A 19,580-nucleotide genomic window follows, 5' to 3' on the forward strand; every position below is an offset into this window, starting at 1 on the left:
AACAATCAATTTTGAACTGAACATCTACCCAGGTAAACATGTAGGGACGTCAAAATCCAACATGTAGAATTTACTCACAAACAAAATGGCTACCATGTACAAACAGGAGCAGAAGAGAGCTGTCAGTGTAAAAGATCTAGAGCCAAAAGACCAACAACAAACTATTTGATAATTATCCAGATTCTTTCTTTTGAACTTTTCAAGTTGTAATTCTAAATGTTTGGTTGAGTTACTTCTGGACTCCTCAAGTCAATCAGACATAAGGCTAATGTCCTAAGAAAATAGTACAAATTCTTTGTCATCCTTTTGAAATTTGGTAATTGAGAATGTTTCATGTAAACAAACAACTAACACAGTCACTGGCCTCAAATGGATACAAGTTTTTGTATTGAAAATGGCAACTTAAAATACTGTTATTATACAGTGCATTTGCCTTCCAAATTATAATTTGGAGCTGAAGAGTTCAAAACTGGAATTTCGGATCCTACAGTACAAATTAGAAATGCAATTTGACCAATCTTGGTTCCTGCATACATGAGCATTAGTCTTGATCTTAACCCCTCTATGATCCTATTTCTATTCACTCAACAGATTTATCAGTTAAATGACTCCAATGCAATAAGACTACCACATTCAATAAATATTAGTGAAAGAATGATAGGGAGTGTTGTAAATTACCAAGTAATTATCTGGGTACCTCTTCTACCAGAGTAACACAATCCGACCCCTGGAGACCAGACATATAAAATCTGAATATATCCTATCACTCTCTCAGTCCTTTATTACTCATTCGTTAGACCTATACAGATCACATGGAGTAAACTGACATACACCTATACATAGACATCGGACAAAATCAATGAGAGAATTTTGTGGAAGTTTTAGCTGTGTAAACAGTTCAAACTTTTTAGATATAATTTATAACGTTTGATAATTGAAAATACTTTTCATTGCCAAATAATTAAAGTACTTAGAATGATAACATCATAAAGCCAATTAAGAAAATAACTGGCTATCATTGAGATAGAATCACATACAAATTGGTAATCAATGAAGTCTGATTTTAAAAAGTGTTTTTAATGAAAGATGTAAGTGATCCTAATAGTTTAACCATTATCTACAGACTGGTTAATCAATCATTCTAAACGTAGACAAGATCTCTAAGTTTTATCTTTGGTCTGAAGCCAATTGGTTAAAATGTAATTTGCCTGATTAAAGGATTCAGAATTGAAGGATGTTATAGAATGATTAGGGATTTCAGAAAGGACCCACAAGTATAGCTGATATATTGTGACGAAGAGAAACCTTTTCAGTTTTACAGTTCAATGAAGCCTATGGGGCGAGCCATTAAAAATATTCAAGAAAAGTGTCCATACCACCTTCCAGAGTTACATACACAAAAACTGCCATAGGAGAAATGAACTCTTTAATGTAAAGAATATCTTCTATTGACAAAATGGCCAACAACCTTTTACCTTGCCATGCAAGAGCATCCAACCAATTTTAACTCTTGTTGGGGATCACCTTGCTGGCCAATAGACAACACCAAACACTTTCGACATAACATAATACAAAGATATTATCAAGCCTACCACAGTAAGTTTATATGAAATAGAAGATAGAATGAAAATATTATTCTGATGAGGTATATATGATAAGATTTATTAGAATGATAAGACAGATATCTTTATAGACAGAAAATAAACTATTTAAGATAAACTGATTATGTAGATAGAAACAGTCTTCAGGAATTGGTGTAAGGCATGAGGTAAACCCTAATCACCTTATATCTTGCTACTGATCTCGCAGTATTAGCTTTTTTTTTTTTTGACTATACAATAGTCATCCAGACAGATATATATAGTCGTCCAGTCTCTAGTGGGTATTCAATATTTAATCGAACTCTTATCATCACCACTTACAATAGAAACTACAAACTAAGTGCCCACTTCAAACTACTTTCATTATTGAAACAATATCCCTGGAAATTTACCACAAAATATTAAATTTATCATAAAACAGGCCATTCCTTAGTATTGGGTTTTTGTCAGCTGATCATCAGCCATTTAATGGTTCCAATTCATAGCATGTCAAGGCATCAAAGGCAATGAATACTGTCTGACTAACTTAAATGACCAAACCTGCTCTATTTGAATGTTGAACTAGAATAAGTGCAGAATTCTTTGGAATTCACCATACAGTAGCACATGATAGCATCATAAAGATATAAAGGAATTTCAAAACAGTTAACAACAAGCAGGAACAAAATTTCTTCAATTATAAAACCCTCAAAACATGTCTCGAAAATAGCCATAAATATCCCCTGGAGAATATAAATATTGCCAAAATGGCACTTCACATAATATTTCAGACATCTTATAGCACACTTCTATTGTCTCACAGGCGACAAAAATCTTGCTAATTTTCTCTGCCATTTTTTACTATGATAAATTGATATCATAAATTGTGATTAAGTGTTGGAAACAATGTTTGTTTTGTCTTGAATTGAAAAACCTGATTAGAGTAAAAACATTAAATACAAACAGACCTTGGTCAGAAAATGCAACCACATTTGACAGGTTTGCTACACCAAAAATATCCGGAGTGAGAAACTTGCAAATTTAACTCGATTACAAAATGTACTATACAGTTCAAATGGAATTTCAAGTTCAGAATATATTATTTTTTTGCACAAAATAGATATAACATGGTTTTATTGTTTTCTTAGCACAAACTTTTGAATATTACTATAATCTGCATTGCTGTTAAAAGCAGAGCAGCTTACTCTTTAACTTCTAAAATATTTGATGTTGTCTACTTCTTTCTTCTGGAATCTTGTTATATTCATTTTAGCTTTTATACAAATAACAATCCAAGTATTGTTTAAAAGGTTGTTGCTAAATTCCTCACATCTATGTCCAGTTTTTTACCATGGTTAGATATTTAAAAACATAGTGTCAAATTTACATATAAAGGCCAAGAGGCTTGGTTTTTAGTTGTAATGTACTAATCTTATTTAATTGTTTTAATGTATATTTTCACCTTCTAAGTAAAAGAGTTGATTTAATTTTCCTATGAGAATAGTTTCCATTGGTGATATTGATGATCCAACAAATTTCTGATAGAAAACTATGAAATGAAATAAAATTGATGTTATGTGTTCTACTTTTTCTTCACCCAATGCCTTATGCCATGGAGTGTGCAATGAGTGAAGTGCTATGAGAATTTTCTTTTTCAATTTCCAACTGTAGAGGGATCTATAACTATCTATATCTGTAGTACACAGGGTCTAAGATTATTATTCTATCTGAATGAGATATTCATTTGAAGATTCCAAGGAATGACTTGACTTCTTTAGACTAAAAGCCTTTACAGTTTTCACAGTCTATGAGTTACTTATGATTAGAAACTGTGACCACTCAAAAGATAATAGCTCTTATCTCAAACTTTTTGAATCGGAATTAGATTTGGTACCGTCTAGCGGATTTATTGCCAGTATGAGGGTTTATGAAGCTTTGTTTCATAAAATAACTCTTCAGACCTGTGTTATATCACATCAATAATTCTGATAATAAAGCTCTTCTGTAAGAGAGATAATATTAGACATAACTGGAAGAACAAAATTGAAAATATTAAAAGAGTAGACAAGTTTCTTTTGTCTTTTATTTCTGACTATGAATTAATGAGGATTGATTCCCACTTGAGTTTAGTGTCAATGTTCAGATCAGCAACTGCAGAATTTTATATAATAACAAAATTATCATATTACCACACTTATAACATTAAAATAAGAAGAGTTATTAACATCATCTTGTAGTATAATAAGACAATTTTCATCAGTTAGGAAGGTTTTATTTGTATTTTGACAATTTACAAGTAGTTCAGGTGGTTAGGTCAGTGTTCCTGAATAAATCACCATAAATCATTGTACTTTACAATTTACACTAAAAGCCCTTTTTGCTCCTTTCAATTTTTCACATTTTTTACCTGACATTTTCCATTTTTTATGTTTATTCTCTCAGTGAACCTATTCTAAACAAAGACACTGTCCTTCTAGAATTTAAAATTGAACAGCAATGTAAAAAAAACGCCAGAGTACTAGTAGCAGGTATATATAGACACAGCTTTATGGAACAACAATCACTGGTTAAAGTTTTATGCAAAGTTTCGACGTGTTTCCCCCGTCATGTGCCTGAGGACGACGGGGAAACACGTCAAAACATTGCATACAACTTTAACCAGTGATTGTTGTTCCATAAAGCTGTGTCTATATATCGTACTCACAATTGCTAAATGCCATTTAAAGACTTTAGTAGCAGGTATGTGAACATTTTTAAAGGTATGTCAAGTTGACAATTTAAGTCTGGCATCAATTCTAAAAGGGTGAGTTTGTCCTGGAAAACACCATAATCAATTGGTAAAGTTATATAATCTTTCCCTTAATTATGTTTCATGTTCTAAAGTGTTTAGAAGAGTGTCATATTATTTTTGTCAATGGAAGTTTAAAGAGCAAGATATTTGTTTAATAAATTTGTGATTTTAAGGTCTCACAATATCAGACAAAAACTTCCTTTATTTGATTAAAGGTGTTAAAGTCTCTACAAGAAACCTAATCAAATCTCATCAAATATGTCTTGAAGGAAATTGGACAGAATAAATTCTGACCAAGAAAACACAAGTTTATTTGGATTCTTACTTTCACCTGTTAAGACAAAGTCTGGCAGTAAGATTCCAGTTCGCGTCTGTATTTAATTTGAAGAACAAGTCAGGTGAAAACATCCTTGTAGCATCATTCATCGCACCTATTAAAATAAGGAAGAAAGAATTCCGACCACACATGACCAATTGTTTCAGAGTTTCTCTTAAAATCGGACGATAGGAACTTGCTAGTTTTTCAAATGTCCTGTGTGATTTTGTCACACAAAAAGGTTTTGAGATGTAAATCAAAACTTGCTTCTGGTGTTTTTTGATAATACTGGGAAGTTCATAAATGGCAGACTGGAAGAAAGTGAGTCTACAAACATTGATTAAAATTTGTTAAAAGAAACGATAAAAAATCATATCTGTTTTTAAAAAAAGATTTTTTAATTCAAAGATGAAACACATCTATCAGTAGGGCCATTAAATTTCATTTACTACCGATGTTCCCTTATCAGCCTAATTTATAAGACTTCATCAGGTATACCTAAATATTTACAGCATGGGTTAAACAATCTTTATTTTATCTCAAATTTCACTAGAATAACTTGCCACAACATCGCATTTTTTTTATACTCATTGGTGGTTCACACTTAAATATACCTGATATTACTTCACTGATGTTCTATTGATGGTAAACTTGTACACCTCATCCCTAATCAGTCCAATGAAGTTCAGAACAGTAGGCAGTGGAACTATTTTTACTGTTTATCAGTACCAGAAGGACGTTAAAGTAAACAGTTATTTCATTTGCTCAGGAAAGTGCAGAATGACAATCCATTTCATTTATCCTGATATAATACATAAGGTAAGTAAGAAAACAGAATTCAATATCCGCACCAGAAGACTAAAAGAGACTAGGGATGTCTTCATTCGCAGAAATATTGATGTAAAAAAAATTCTATTTCAGTTTCTTTCATTTTATAAAATATTTTTATTTAGCATAAACAATGAGAGCATTATAGTAATTAACAACTAGTAAATATGAAAAAAACAACCACAGAATCTACTAACATAAACCAGCAGGCCAAATGTCTATCACAAAACACTCAAAGAATCATAGTGCCTTCTTGATGTCCTGATGAGATAAGGTACCAACACCTGCAGAATACATTCTCAGACATCCAGGGCTACAAATTCAGAGAGGATTTGAGTCCACAGTCTTTTACCGTAGAAAATATTTTTATTGATTTCTCATATCAGCCCATTTCTCTCAAATCGAAAGGCTGGATCTCCAGTTTAATAACCAGCTATTTTACTCAGGAGTTCATATACGCTGTTAATTTTTTCATTCTAAACAAGATCACCTTGGTAAGAAATCTGGAACAAAAACTGCGAAACTAAAAGAAATCCTCAAATGCCGTCTAAATGGGAGCTAAAGACCTCATCTATCAAGCCTAACAACATGATGAAAATACCTGTAAATTGGGACTAAACATCTTATCTATAAAGTCTTTCAACAAGAATTTTACTGAAGTTATCAAGTTTATAGATGTCAGATCAAAGTTGACTCTGAATTCATCTTCTATTACATATCTGTTTTCTTGAATTGTCAGAATTTTTGTGCCGTTCTCAGGGGTAAGATGTCTGGTGGCATTTCAGTTAATTCAACACAGGCAGATCATATCTTGTTCTGTGTGAATCTATCTTTCTTCAGTCTAGATTCAAAACTGAAATTATTCCTTGATCTTATCTTTTTAGAAATTGACAGAACTAGCTGACCAAAAACATCATTCACATACTGGTCAAATATTTGCAGGTATTAAAATGAAAGGGCCTCAACAAATCAATCAGGAAATGAAAATGAATTAATTTAATGATGGGTAATTAATATAATGATAATATTTCTACATTTAACCTCATCCAGATAGTATCATTATCATAAGAATCAAGGTAAATTAAAAATAGCCTCAGGTCAGACCTGGTGTTGCTGATCTTTATTTCAATATTATTACAGTAACTCTAATAAACCTCCATCTCCAAACAAAAATATTTTCAAATCTAAACAAACATCAACAAAAGGTAGAATCGATCATGGCTGCTAACAAAACAAATTCAATCACAGCAGATCAAAGAAATAATCCATCAAAGAGTGCAGCAATTTTCACAAACACTTAGCAATGATTTTATATTCAGGTACAATTCATTAATACACAATAGAAAAATAAAGGGGAAAGACGTTACCCCTGAGGCCAACCTTGTGGTGGAATTATTTTGACCTCAAACAGCAGTTTCAATAAGTTAACAATAGTCAGAATGACAAAACGATTTCCAATAGGTCAACTACTTTACTCAGATATCTCACTGTGATAGCTGAACAATGGCAAATTTGACAAGCGATAAGGAAAACTAAACAATACTAAATTGTTGAATGAATCTGCAAGTGACAATAGACCCCAGCTATTGGAGTGACATTATCACAATGTCCTTGTCATTGATTAGCAAGCAGACACAGTTTGGTAGTTTGGTCAGTATGCCCTTTAATCAACCCCAGGGTTCACAACTCATTCTCAAATTTTGTTAGCAGTGTGAGGTAGCTCTAGCCTCGAGGATTGACCATTTGATAAATCCCTTCTACAGTTTCAAGCTGTTCAGATGCGGGACTTGACACAGTTTGGTGCTATTTTATACCCATGGGGCTTTTAACTCTATAACACAGCTATAACCAACAGATTTAGAATAAAATGATTTTGTCTGTGTCATATTTTCCTCTTCCTCTCATGACTTAAAATCATTCTGGCATATTTTTCCTCAGCATGATTCTAGTGGTTATAATATAAAATGTTTTTTGTACATTCTCAGTTTAAAATAACCATTGCAATTAACAATTGCATTTTCTTTCCAAGATCAAAGTGTGATCATGGATGCCTCAGATCTTTGCTTAGGCTGATTTTTTTGCCGTTTGTTATTTTGATCATGCATTTTTCATCACTAAGTAACATGGCTCATTGAATTCATTTAATCATTTAATAATCCCCATTATTTTGTATTTATGTTGATGAAAAGTAGGTGGACAGCCTCCCCTTTAATCCCACTATCATGCATTGTTTAGCTGCAGGACACCTGAAGGTCACGACCAGGTAAGCTTCATCGATTTCAATCACCAGACATAGAAAACATTTTACGCCTCAGTGCTAATATGCAGTGGACAAAGAGTCATCCTGTGCTAATATGTTATGGACAAAGCTGCCTGAGAGCTGAAGACCACTTCAATTTCCATAATAACCATCGTCAGTCCATGAAGAGTATTGTCTAGAGCAGTCACATGACTTGGTGTATGAGGGTTACTTCGTTTATTAATTTAGCGTCGACCACTCAATGTGGCTGAAATCATACTCCAGGAAATGTTTATTTGATTCATGTCATTCAACGCATACTTGGACATTTCCTTCCATTATACAAAACACAACAGTTGTTGATTCTCTGACAGAATTTAGAATATCATTTCAATTATCACAGACATGGCAAGTCAAAGAATAAACAAAATAATACTGGAAAAGCATATCTTAACTGGACACTATTGTCCAGTAACAGTTATTACCATAAAACGTCATTTCATATCAATCATAAATGTAACGGTAATGAAATTCGTGATTGGAGGCATTCTCCTGCTAAAAATCAAATTTACAGTATAAAATAGCAATCAATGGTATATTATAGTTGACTTATGAGTATGTGATTGAGAATGAAGGTTATTTTAGTCCTTAGCTGGAGAAATAATACAAATTATCCCCACCATGAACTTATTTTCATCACATTTTATCAATGACACTGATCAATTTTTTGGTCTTTGTGAAGGATTTAAGCTAGTCCTGAAGTCCATCAAGCCAGGATGTGTTTTAAATTGAAGCAACTTCTCACCATTAACAATTGTCCATTACAAATGATTTCACCTATATAAAAGATTAATGAAATCATCAGTTACTTTAGGACTAAGATAGAAACATTATGTCTGCTTGACAAGTATTTCATGTTTATACCTCGTAAATTACTTACTAATCTTTAAAAGGTTCTTAGTAGGACAAATGTAGTAACAAACCCACACATAGTATTATAATAATCAACCAATCAAATATCTCAATCCTGCAGAGGTGGACAAATCATTGTTCAATAGCCACTATGATTGATACTCTCCAATTCCTGTTCACAAAAGAAATAATCACATAATGCTCATAAACCATTGCTAGGTATTAACAAGCTACTATGAACATTTTCAGGCATTATGCATAGGTTGTAAAACTCATAAGAGAATATCTATTGAGAACTGTACTTGAAGACTTGTATGTGTGGCAAAATTGGAGAGTTTACAACAAGTGGTGTAAGAAGTTCTTAGGCATTTACTCTCTGGTCAGTTATGTCTGGGATTGTACACAGCTTTCACATCAATCTGTTATAATGATAAAATGATCATTTTTACTCATTTGAGACTGAAGAGCACTACAAATGACCAGTCTTGTCAAATATGATGGTAATGGCATTGTAATGGTCAAATCACCATAAATTAACATCTTTTGATCAACCTATTATCACTATATATTCTCTATGTAGATTTTCATTCAAAATTACCCTTATATTTGTTTTCTATTAATAACACTACATTCCATTGTTTGTTAAAATTTAGTCTGATATCATATTGGTCATATTTTTCAATGTCCTCTACAAGCTGTATGTTAACAGAATATACATTGGTCTGAATTCACAGATCTGTACTAAGTCAATTTCATATTGAAATCAAAAAACAAAGTTGTTGCCATACTAAACCACTAAACAGAAAATGCACAATTATTATAGGTCTAGACAAAGATGATCAAATGAATTTTCACAAGACCATTACAACAAAAGATGATCATAGGAGGTGGTTGGGTCATGAAAAAATTGGTTAATTATCAATACTTTTATACAAAATGTCTCACCATAAAATTTATATTTCTAATAACTTCCCCATTAATAATGACCGTTCAACCCATGCTAGACATTAAAACCATAATTCTTTGACAAAAAATGGTCAATGGTCACAGCCATCAGACATGCCAATAAATCTGACCAGAAAAACCTAACTTAACAAGACAAAGGGCGTAAGGTTTTAATGACATTAATATTATCAGTTTAACCATGATGCACTTGAAACATGCCGTTTACATGATCCTCATTAATCGACAGCCATTTTGGATCATAAACTGAATGTTCTTAAACGCCCAAAGATCATAAAAATCACTGAAGCTTTAATAAGAACTAGCCATAAAGTGCTTAATGATTTTCAAGCAATTACAACTACTGATAGAGTAGAACATTACTGTCCTTACGACAAACTATCCAGGTCTTATCTCAGGCATTCTTCCTCATAATTCATACTCCAAAACAAATAAAAATCTTAACCTTTCATGACCTTATTAGAAAATATTAATTGAATCTGTTTTGATCTAGAGTTGAACGAGGCATTTATGTTTACATTCTCATAACAAATCCTCCCATAAAAAATCCTCCAAGAAAGATCGAAGGCAGTGAATATTGAGCTAATTTGCAATAAATATGTTTAATATGTCATTATATTGCAGTTTAGAAAAGTGTACATAAAGTTTAATGGAGTTTCAACTCAATGAAAGCACCCTAATATATTGAACTTTGACTTCAAAAATATTATGTAATGTCATGATAAAGACATGGCAGAAAAAAGTCTCATGAAATTTAATGAAAATCTCAAGTTATTTTAGTCGTTCAAATGGGACTAATGGTAATAATCAGCCAGCAATAAAAAAGGATGCCAGTTATGTAAGTATTTTTGCAAGAGGATATCGAATGAAGATTACACAAAATCATTAATAATTGCATGGAACAATCCTTTTCACTGGACAATTTTGTAACTGGACAAACTAGGAATTGTTTTTTTATTCTGAATTATGCCTATGAAAGATGAGCTGTATATAAGGTGGTAAATCAAGTATGTAGAGACCTTTCTTCCTTAATCCAAAGAAAATTTCTCTCTTTATCTTGCTCTCTTGTCACTATCATGACAACTCATAAAAAAATCTAGCAAAAAGGTGGTCATTATTTTCTAATTAGCTTATGTTTTTATATCTTCATTAAGCTGACAACTGACATGTCAGACCTGCCTACTGGATCCTGGAGAATTTTAAACATTTCTTTTGATGAATCTTGATGGTATTTAACATGTAAATATCACTTGTAACATTTCATCCATTCTCCAATTAAATTGCAAGATTTTTTCCAAGTAAGCGTTCAGAATGGATTGCATTTTTTGGCCACTGGAATATAGCAGAAAGTAGGCAAGATAATCGGTGTAAAAACTCTGTAACTTCAAGGACATCAAGTTGATGAAATTAATACTTGTGAAGTTTCAGAAGCTATTTACACTCCTATGTTGTTAAATTCCAAAAAGTTCAAAAGAATTTGAAGAGCAACTTGTTTACATGTTTTCAGTATACTTATGACATAACGCCCAATGAGGGTCACCAACGGTCAAAATTTATCTCTAAATAATGATCATTACCAACCATACAATACACAGATAGCTAACAATGGCCTCGAATAAAGGGGAAACTTATCCTACTATTGTCTCCAAAAATAAACAAAAGATTTACCTACAGGTCCATACATCTTTTGTTGTCATTGTGTTTACCCCACCTTTACTAGAAAGAAAATTAAAGGATTTAGCCTTACTTTGCCCTTTCTTGAATATAATTAAAGGATCTTCCTTACTTAGCTCCTAAAGTACAAACAGATAAACATTCTGGTTAACCTTGCCTCATTAAACATACATTTTTTAATCTGTCAAATTCCCTATAATCAACATTCTTGGGCTGATTACATAAGTGAAAAAGAATTTCCAGATTCAAATTGTGCAGACTGAAATGAACTATCAGATCCTTTTTGTGTAAGAAATTCAAAACTTTGCTGTCCTCCAACAATAAAAAGCTGTATTTTAATTGCCAAATCATTTTAGCAACCACAGAAATCAATCTGCTTTGGAACAAAAACATATCAGTTTCTTTCACACAGGAAAACAGCCAAATAAATCTATCTTCACACAAAAACTCATTTACATAAAAGGACAAACAACTGCATAAAACATATTGAATGACAGAAAAAATCTCATAAATCTGATGAATTCAGAGAAAATTGCGACAGATCAAAGAATCTGACTACAGCTTTTACTGCTAGATCAACTTTTGACTTGAAAATGACCAACAAATGACACCAGTGACCCCTAGTGGTGACAAGGATAATAAAATATAAAAATTAATTAGCATTGCTTCGTTTAAATTTGAATTTGTAACGAGTTAGAAGAGTTTTTAATAGCGCAAGGCAGTGACATGTCAGTAATCTGGCAAGAGTGAACAATAATCTGGCATTACAACATGGGTATCATGTGACCATATCTCACCAGCAGTAATGGGTTATGAAATGAATCTAATTGGTAATAGTTGACAAGGATTGATGGGATACTTGTGCATTGTCATTGTGATGCAGTTTCAAATTTTATCATTCAGAACGAAGCACTTCAAATCCGTTAAAGCTGAGAATAATAGATTTGCACTGTGACAACAAGGCCAAAATCTCATATTGTTTGGTAAACCACAGAAGTTGATTGGGAAGTCTTACAGTCCACTCTGTATTCTGTACTCCTTTTACGACTACTTATTCTTATCAACTCTATTACCATAAAATGTACATGTTCCTAAGAACACTTCTACAAAACACCCAGTGTCATTCTTGAACTAAAACTATCATCTCTACACTCTGAATTTAAATAGCCAAACCTATAGTAAGTGATGCAATCCTCATGAACAATTTACAAACATGCAGTCTGTGTGCTATGTGACAACAATAGCTGATTATGGTAATACAACCATTTCATTGTAAGTTTTGATAATAAATTAAGAGATATCAAAGGATTTTTATAAAATTATTATTAGCGCCACATTTCTTGATAATCAGAAAAAAAAGTTTCTAAAAATAAACAATGAGTTATCTAATCATTGGGAGTAGATCACATATCTCAGTGAAAATAAATCATATGTGATAACCATATGTTTGGATATCATACATTACCAGACAGAGTTCTTATCAATACTTTATTGTTCTTATCTAATGATAGTCCATGTTTTCATACACTAGAAGAAAGCAAATCATCAACCTTGATGAAAAGCAATCATTATTAAAAGTTACTGTGCTTGAAAGAAAGAGTACAATACATCCAAGACCTGTCTTGCCATTCATAGAAAGATGTTTGGACTCTAAATGCAAGCTGACTTAGTCAGCTCAAGGACTTAAAACCATATTATCTGTTTTAAAGCTTTCAAGTGAACACAATGTTAATATTTTATCTGATCTGCTGTTTGATCTGATGTGAACTTCCTGTTTGTACATTAAAAAAGGAAATGGAGATGATAATATTATTATTTCTATAGATGACCATCAGGCTTCATTTCTTGAAGCACCAAATGTTTCAGAGGTACATTTATTAATTTCATTACATGAATTTTGGTATGAATTAAAATGAGTGAATATATGTGATTTCAATTAGTAAGAAAACCCATCTTTATAATAATTTGATATTTTAATTAACATTATAATTAGACTGGTAACATTATATTAGGACAGTTGGTTAGGGGTAATAACATTGACTTGATTCTATATACCATGTGTTCACATTTTCTAATGTAATTTCCATATGCAAAACATGCAGCAGTTTGATAATTTATTATTTTAAGTTGAGTGCCTTTCTTTCAATATCTCATTTAAACAAATCTATGTTGAGTTTTCCTCTGAAATCATTTCAACACCAAAATATTGCTGTAAATTTAATTGGTAAAGGAATACACCTAAATAATAGATACAACAGACTTCTTGAACAAACAGACCAATGCTGATATTGAGTAAACATAAAATAGAATCAAATCATGCAATTTGTTAGATATATACATCAAAAACAGTCATCATGACCTAATAATGACCGAAGAGAGAAGAAGGGAGTGAAAGGATATACTGTAAATGTGATATGAAGTTCTGTCCTCTCAATGACCATCTTGTCCAAGAATCTCTAAAGAATTCCACAGTCATTGATAAAATTTATAAAATATAATTAGATATTAATTAATAGTAGAAAATCTGATTAGTTCAGCTTGATTAAACTAATTAATATTTCATTATATTTTATATTGAATTTCTCACTAATCATCATGCTATGTTGAGACATTTTCATTTTATTATTTCCTCCTTACAGATTACATTGTATTAAGTATATTAAGTGTTATACTTTTGGCACTTGCAGCACTACTTTTACTTAAGCGAATGCCAATTCCTGCTTTTATTTTTGAATATATTCAGATAATAATATAAGTAAAATCTGAACTATGGATACATTTTTTTTTGTTTCAGTGCCTTAATGCCCTATTAAAAGTTTCAGAAAGTTTTTCTTGAACTACAGAAACACTCAATGGTTATTAGTTATAAAATATGAAATTCATATCATGAAAATCAATTTAAGTACAACTGGATTAAGCTCAAAGTACATTTTTATTAGGAACCTGTTTTGAAACTCATGTTTTCCAATAAAATAAGAAAAAGGGCAAATTATTTAATTAAAATACCACAAGAATCAATATATCTATAATTTAATATTGTTACTAATATATGTACATATTTCAGACATTTAAATAAAAGAAGTTAGAGATTAGATTGAATTAATGTTACAACAGATGTCTACCTATTGTAGTTAGTCATAAAAATTGACCCTATGTCATGTCTTAATATTCAATCTTAAAGATACATTTCCAGATAAAAATATGTAATGCATCATGGTTCATAATTGGTTATCAGGCCATTTCAAACATTTTGTTCCTATACTTAATTCTGAATATGATGTTTCATACACTGTATGATTTCTTCATACCCTTATGATATGGGCATATGAAAAGATTATCTTTGGAAAAGGTGTGCTTAAAGGTCAAATAATGATATGAATTGAAAATGATTAGAAAATAATACATTCTCACTATCTGGACTTGAAAATTCCAGAGAATTAAAATGATCAAATTGTCTATCCAGAATATGTCACAAACTTATCAAATTCAAATAAAACTCCACCTTAACTTGAGACTATAATCATGTTTCAATATCTGAACATTTCCTAAACGATAACAGGTATTAACTCCTTTCTTACTGTCCTTATTGACCTCTTACATTCCAAATATGAAATGATAACATTTTTTAATAATTTGATAGATATTGATGCATGAATGAGATTAGTGTATCTAAAATCTGACAATGATGATATAACAGTCAAAAATACCTATTTATAGACATGACATTTAATTGATAGATAATCATTATATTAACCAATCATAATCACTCTGAATTGTGAATAATAATTTTCATCATTTAAACTTCTTGATTAAATTCAGATAATTTTTTGTCATGATATTTTTATGATTTGATCATTCAAATTCATGTGATGCTCAAAAAAAAAATTAGTCTACATGAAATCATGAAAGATTAGGTTTATATCTTTCAAAATTGAGAAAAGCTCGCATTTAAATACGAAAAATAAATTGAGTGTACCTATACTACTGTTCCTAAATACTTATATTAATAGTCAATGAGTAGGTAATTGCATATTTATCATTTCCCCTGCCCATAGGAAAAAATACCCACTGATTCATAAACAACCTGTACCCAATGCACCTGAATTCCTCATCTAAAAAATCAATCAAGTTGTCAACGCCCTGTTTTTGTGACTCAATTATTTATTAATCTAAGAATTTCTATAGGATAATAATGTCGTCAATACAGTCAAATGATATCATTTTATCATTTTTATGAACCAATCAGAATTCAGCTACCTGTGCAATAACATAACTTTATCTCATTTTCTACATGTAATAACTGACGCTATAGTAATTATATTTCCACAAATAAAAATTTTTCATTTTTTATCTGCCAAACATCTCGTCACAAATACTTCTCCTCAAATTTGACTGCAGTATTGAATTTTATTTTCTTCATGCATAATGCATTCACAAATCAAATTATTATTCATTATTTTATAGTATTCAAAAGTTTAATCAAATAAAGCTTGAGGTTTTATAATATTTCCATTAAACAAGATAATTAAAAGAAAATTAAACAAGTTGATATAAGCTTAGCCAACCTAAAGTATTTTTCAAATTGAAAATCCAACACTTGATTCACATGCAAATATGAAATTGACTATCTTCCACCATAGTTAAATTTGAGCTGAACTGTAGAGATCTTTTAGTTCAAATCTATCTTTTCTAAACATACTTAATATTACAGGGCTGTACCTCTTTAATTTTTCATTACTAATACCCTGTTAATTGTTTATTGTGTTTTTATCAATTTAATCAGCATTCTAATATTCATTGTTTCCATGGTAACATTTTAGATATTGTTGTTGACTTCCTTTATTATTGAAGTTTAAAAAAAAAAAACGCAAGATAATAATATATGGATAAATATAATAAATTCAGAAGAAATTTATAAATAAATTATAAATTATAAAAAAAGATACATTATCCATATTCATTACATATTTCAAAATTGATAACAAATCTGTAATTACATGTAAAAATATTTGTGAATTTGAATCAAATGAAATGACACAAAATATCAACTCATGAAATACCAGTGTGGTTTTGTGGTATACGGTTCTGGGAATATTAAACCAAGTTTTTCTCACCTATTGAAAAGTAAAATATATTTAATTGTATCTATGTATCATATTTTCCCACCAATTTGTATGACAACTCCCCCATAATCACAATTATAATTATAGGCTTCAAATATAAATATTATTTCATTGTCAGCTATAATCTAATAAAAAATATTTAGCTTTCAATAAATTGTATTCATATTTGAAATGAATTCATAAAATAAAACTTATAAATATACTACCAATATGACACTTTAAAGCAGAAGATTTATAAAAAATCAGTTGAATACATACTTCATACTAATGAACCCTAAAGTTCTTGATTTGTTTTCATTTAGTTTCTCATAAGAAATTGAAATATTTTTGAAAAGTAAAATTGGACATAAATTAAAATGACAATAAAAATATTGATCTTCAGTGAACCTTTATAAATTTAATTCACACATTTCAGACTGAAAAATTACTTAAAATACAATAAGAAAGTCTTAAGTAATGTTACCAAAGAGACTAATTCACTCAATACAATACTAGATATATACCAAATAACAAATTCGTATTAGATTAGAAATGTTCTTGAAAAACATAAAGGCATAAGAATAAGTATTTGCAAAATCAACAAGTAAAATTAATTTTTCCATCAGATTCTCATGGAGATTAGTGGAAGAGAAATTGTTAGAAAATCTCAGCCCGAAGGCAGCTTCTCCTCTTGATTGAATAAAAACGTTAAACTTGATCCGGTTTGGGCAAAAACCCTACGATTAAGAAACCAATTTAGTTAGTAATTCTGTGGGGAGGAACAATTTTAAAAACCTTTTCTCTAAAGTGGTTGTAATATGAATGAAAATTCCTAATCTGTAGCCTCTATTTACAGGTTTGAAATAGATTTTTATTCACCGCTACATTGATAAAGCAGTACAAACGCCTCAATCCATTTATAGACCCTATTTACAAGTCTTAAATAGTGTTATTCTCTCAACAAAATTGAGAATAATATGAATGCTGAAATCCAATAGTCTTGATTGACAAGCCTAAGTTGTTGTATTTCTCTCCGTTTAATAGGCACTTGAGGCAAAATATTAGCGGAACTTGGTAATTTCATTGAATCAGAGAGAAAGTGGCAATTTATACCAAGATCCTTATAATGTATTATAGCAATAATCAAATTTAGCAAAGAAATGTAAGTGGCTTTATAGCCCAAAGATTGAAGATTACTTTCTGAAATATTTTGAAAGAGATTTGTCCATTATTCTTTTGCTAATCTCAAAGAAATCAAGAAAACCCTAAATGAGCATCACAATCTCAGAAATCTAAATACTTTTCTTGCTTATGTTCGTCAAGGTAAATGTTGAAAATAAGAAAGTTTGAACAAGTCTCTTAATAAGTTATAAAAGATAACGATGTCTTTCCAAAAAAGGAGCGTACAATTATCTAAGAACAACCCAGACATCTTCTGAGAAATCTAATTGATGTAAAAAGAGATGGAGTTTTACATCCTATTTAAATTAAATGACTTATACATCGCTCCCCAAGCCACTTGAAACTAGACAAATTTCATGCTTGGAATTTCAAGAATAAAGCCAGTCTTTGCCCAAAGGGTGCTTAAAGTATTCTAAAAGTCATATAAGATAGCAGATTGGATTGGGAATACAGTTGACCTAGCTTGTATTATCATATGATATAGAGTTAGATGAAGTTGTACCACTAGCCGACTTGCTCCAATCTGGTGTCTATCTATTGTTTAAATGTCATTGATATCTCTATACATCATTTCTAATTTGTCAAATATATCATAGAGTATACAGCAGGTTGGTTGATTTAGTTGTATTTACAATAACTAGGAGAAAACCAATGTTCATAAGCTGAAGGAGAGCTGGACTAAATTTTGTAATAAACACCAAGTTGTTGAGCAATCATGATAGATGATATATCTCTATATTACCTATATTAATTAGAGCAATATTTGACATAAATGAACTGAAACAGATAAACTTGTATTTGTTCAGTATAATTTGAGTTCAATGTTTAGTGCTCTTTTATTTTCTTTGAGCCTGACAGGGTTAGGGATACCACCATGGAAAAGAATGTTAGAATACGTAGAAAATGTAGGAATATAAAAAACATTAAGTGTTAATACGAAAATAAGAAGCTCTAATCATGGATTATCAGCCCTAAACTTACATTGGCCCTGTCACGTATTGGCCCTGTATATTATACCAAAATAAAGGGTTCCTGAACACAATAACATAGCTAAACCTTAATATGCATTGTTCATATTCGATGACTATAGGTTATTATTCGCGCTTGTCAAAAGTTCGATAGTTTGAGCCTTTGATTCACCTCTGTGAAAAGAATAATTCTTTATGACTCTTTGATTGGAAATTAATAAGTGGTGATTTTGCATCAAAAGAACAAGGTTGATTTTTTATGTGAAACTAACTTGGTATCGATAATCACCAAACTTCAGATTATTCACGCTTCATATCACTTGTGAAATTAACCACAATGATTTTATGACTTTTGGGCGCATTTCTCGCGTTGTTGGCATTTCTTGATATCTATAAGAATTGCTGAGTCAAATTTTCAGAAAAACAACAGATAGACATTTTTGAATCTTTTTCGTGGTAGCTTTTTGTTGACCCCGCTATAATTACACTTCGCAAGTGAGTTTGGTAAAAAGGCTCTAGAATCGACTTGACGTAATGCACACTCAGTCACCCCACTGCCATGTCCGTATAAATTACCAATGTTTCCACCATACATATTATGTGTTATTATTCTACTGCATGTTTATGATGACAATATAAATTGATGATAATATAAACTGATGTAGAATCATTATAAAACACTTAGACTTGAACATCAAAAATTGTTATCATGTTATAGTTTAATAAAAGCAGATATTGCATAGGTTAGCATTGAATAGCACAACAATTGTACAACCAAATTGTGTTTCAATCAAGTGGCATGACCATCATACAAACAAATGATGTTTAACTAAGAGGTGGAATAACAATTGTACAACCAAATGATGTTTTAACAAAAAAGACAACATATATTGGCAACAACAGTTGTACAACTAAATAAAATTCTTCATTCCCAACACTGAGCCTCCTGAGAGAAACTGAAGTTTTCTAGAGATGTATTTAACAAATTAAATTGCTCGAGTTTGATCACTCTTATAATCTTGTTT

General features: G+C 30.9%; 1 protein-coding gene across 1 annotated transcript in view; it reads right to left on the reverse strand.

The window, feature by feature from the left end:
• LOTGIDRAFT_105163 (hypothetical protein) overlaps nt 1-19,580 on the reverse strand; it is a gene marked incomplete at both ends in the record, with an annotated part of 109,846 nt that overhangs the window by 55,160 nt on the left and 35,106 nt on the right. The window lies entirely within an intron of this gene.

The sequence above is a fragment of the Lottia gigantea genome, assembly GCF_000327385.1.
Source record: "Lottia gigantea unplaced genomic scaffold LOTGIsca_3, whole genome shotgun sequence".
Lineage (NCBI taxonomy): Eukaryota > Metazoa > Mollusca > Gastropoda > Lottiidae > Lottia > Lottia gigantea.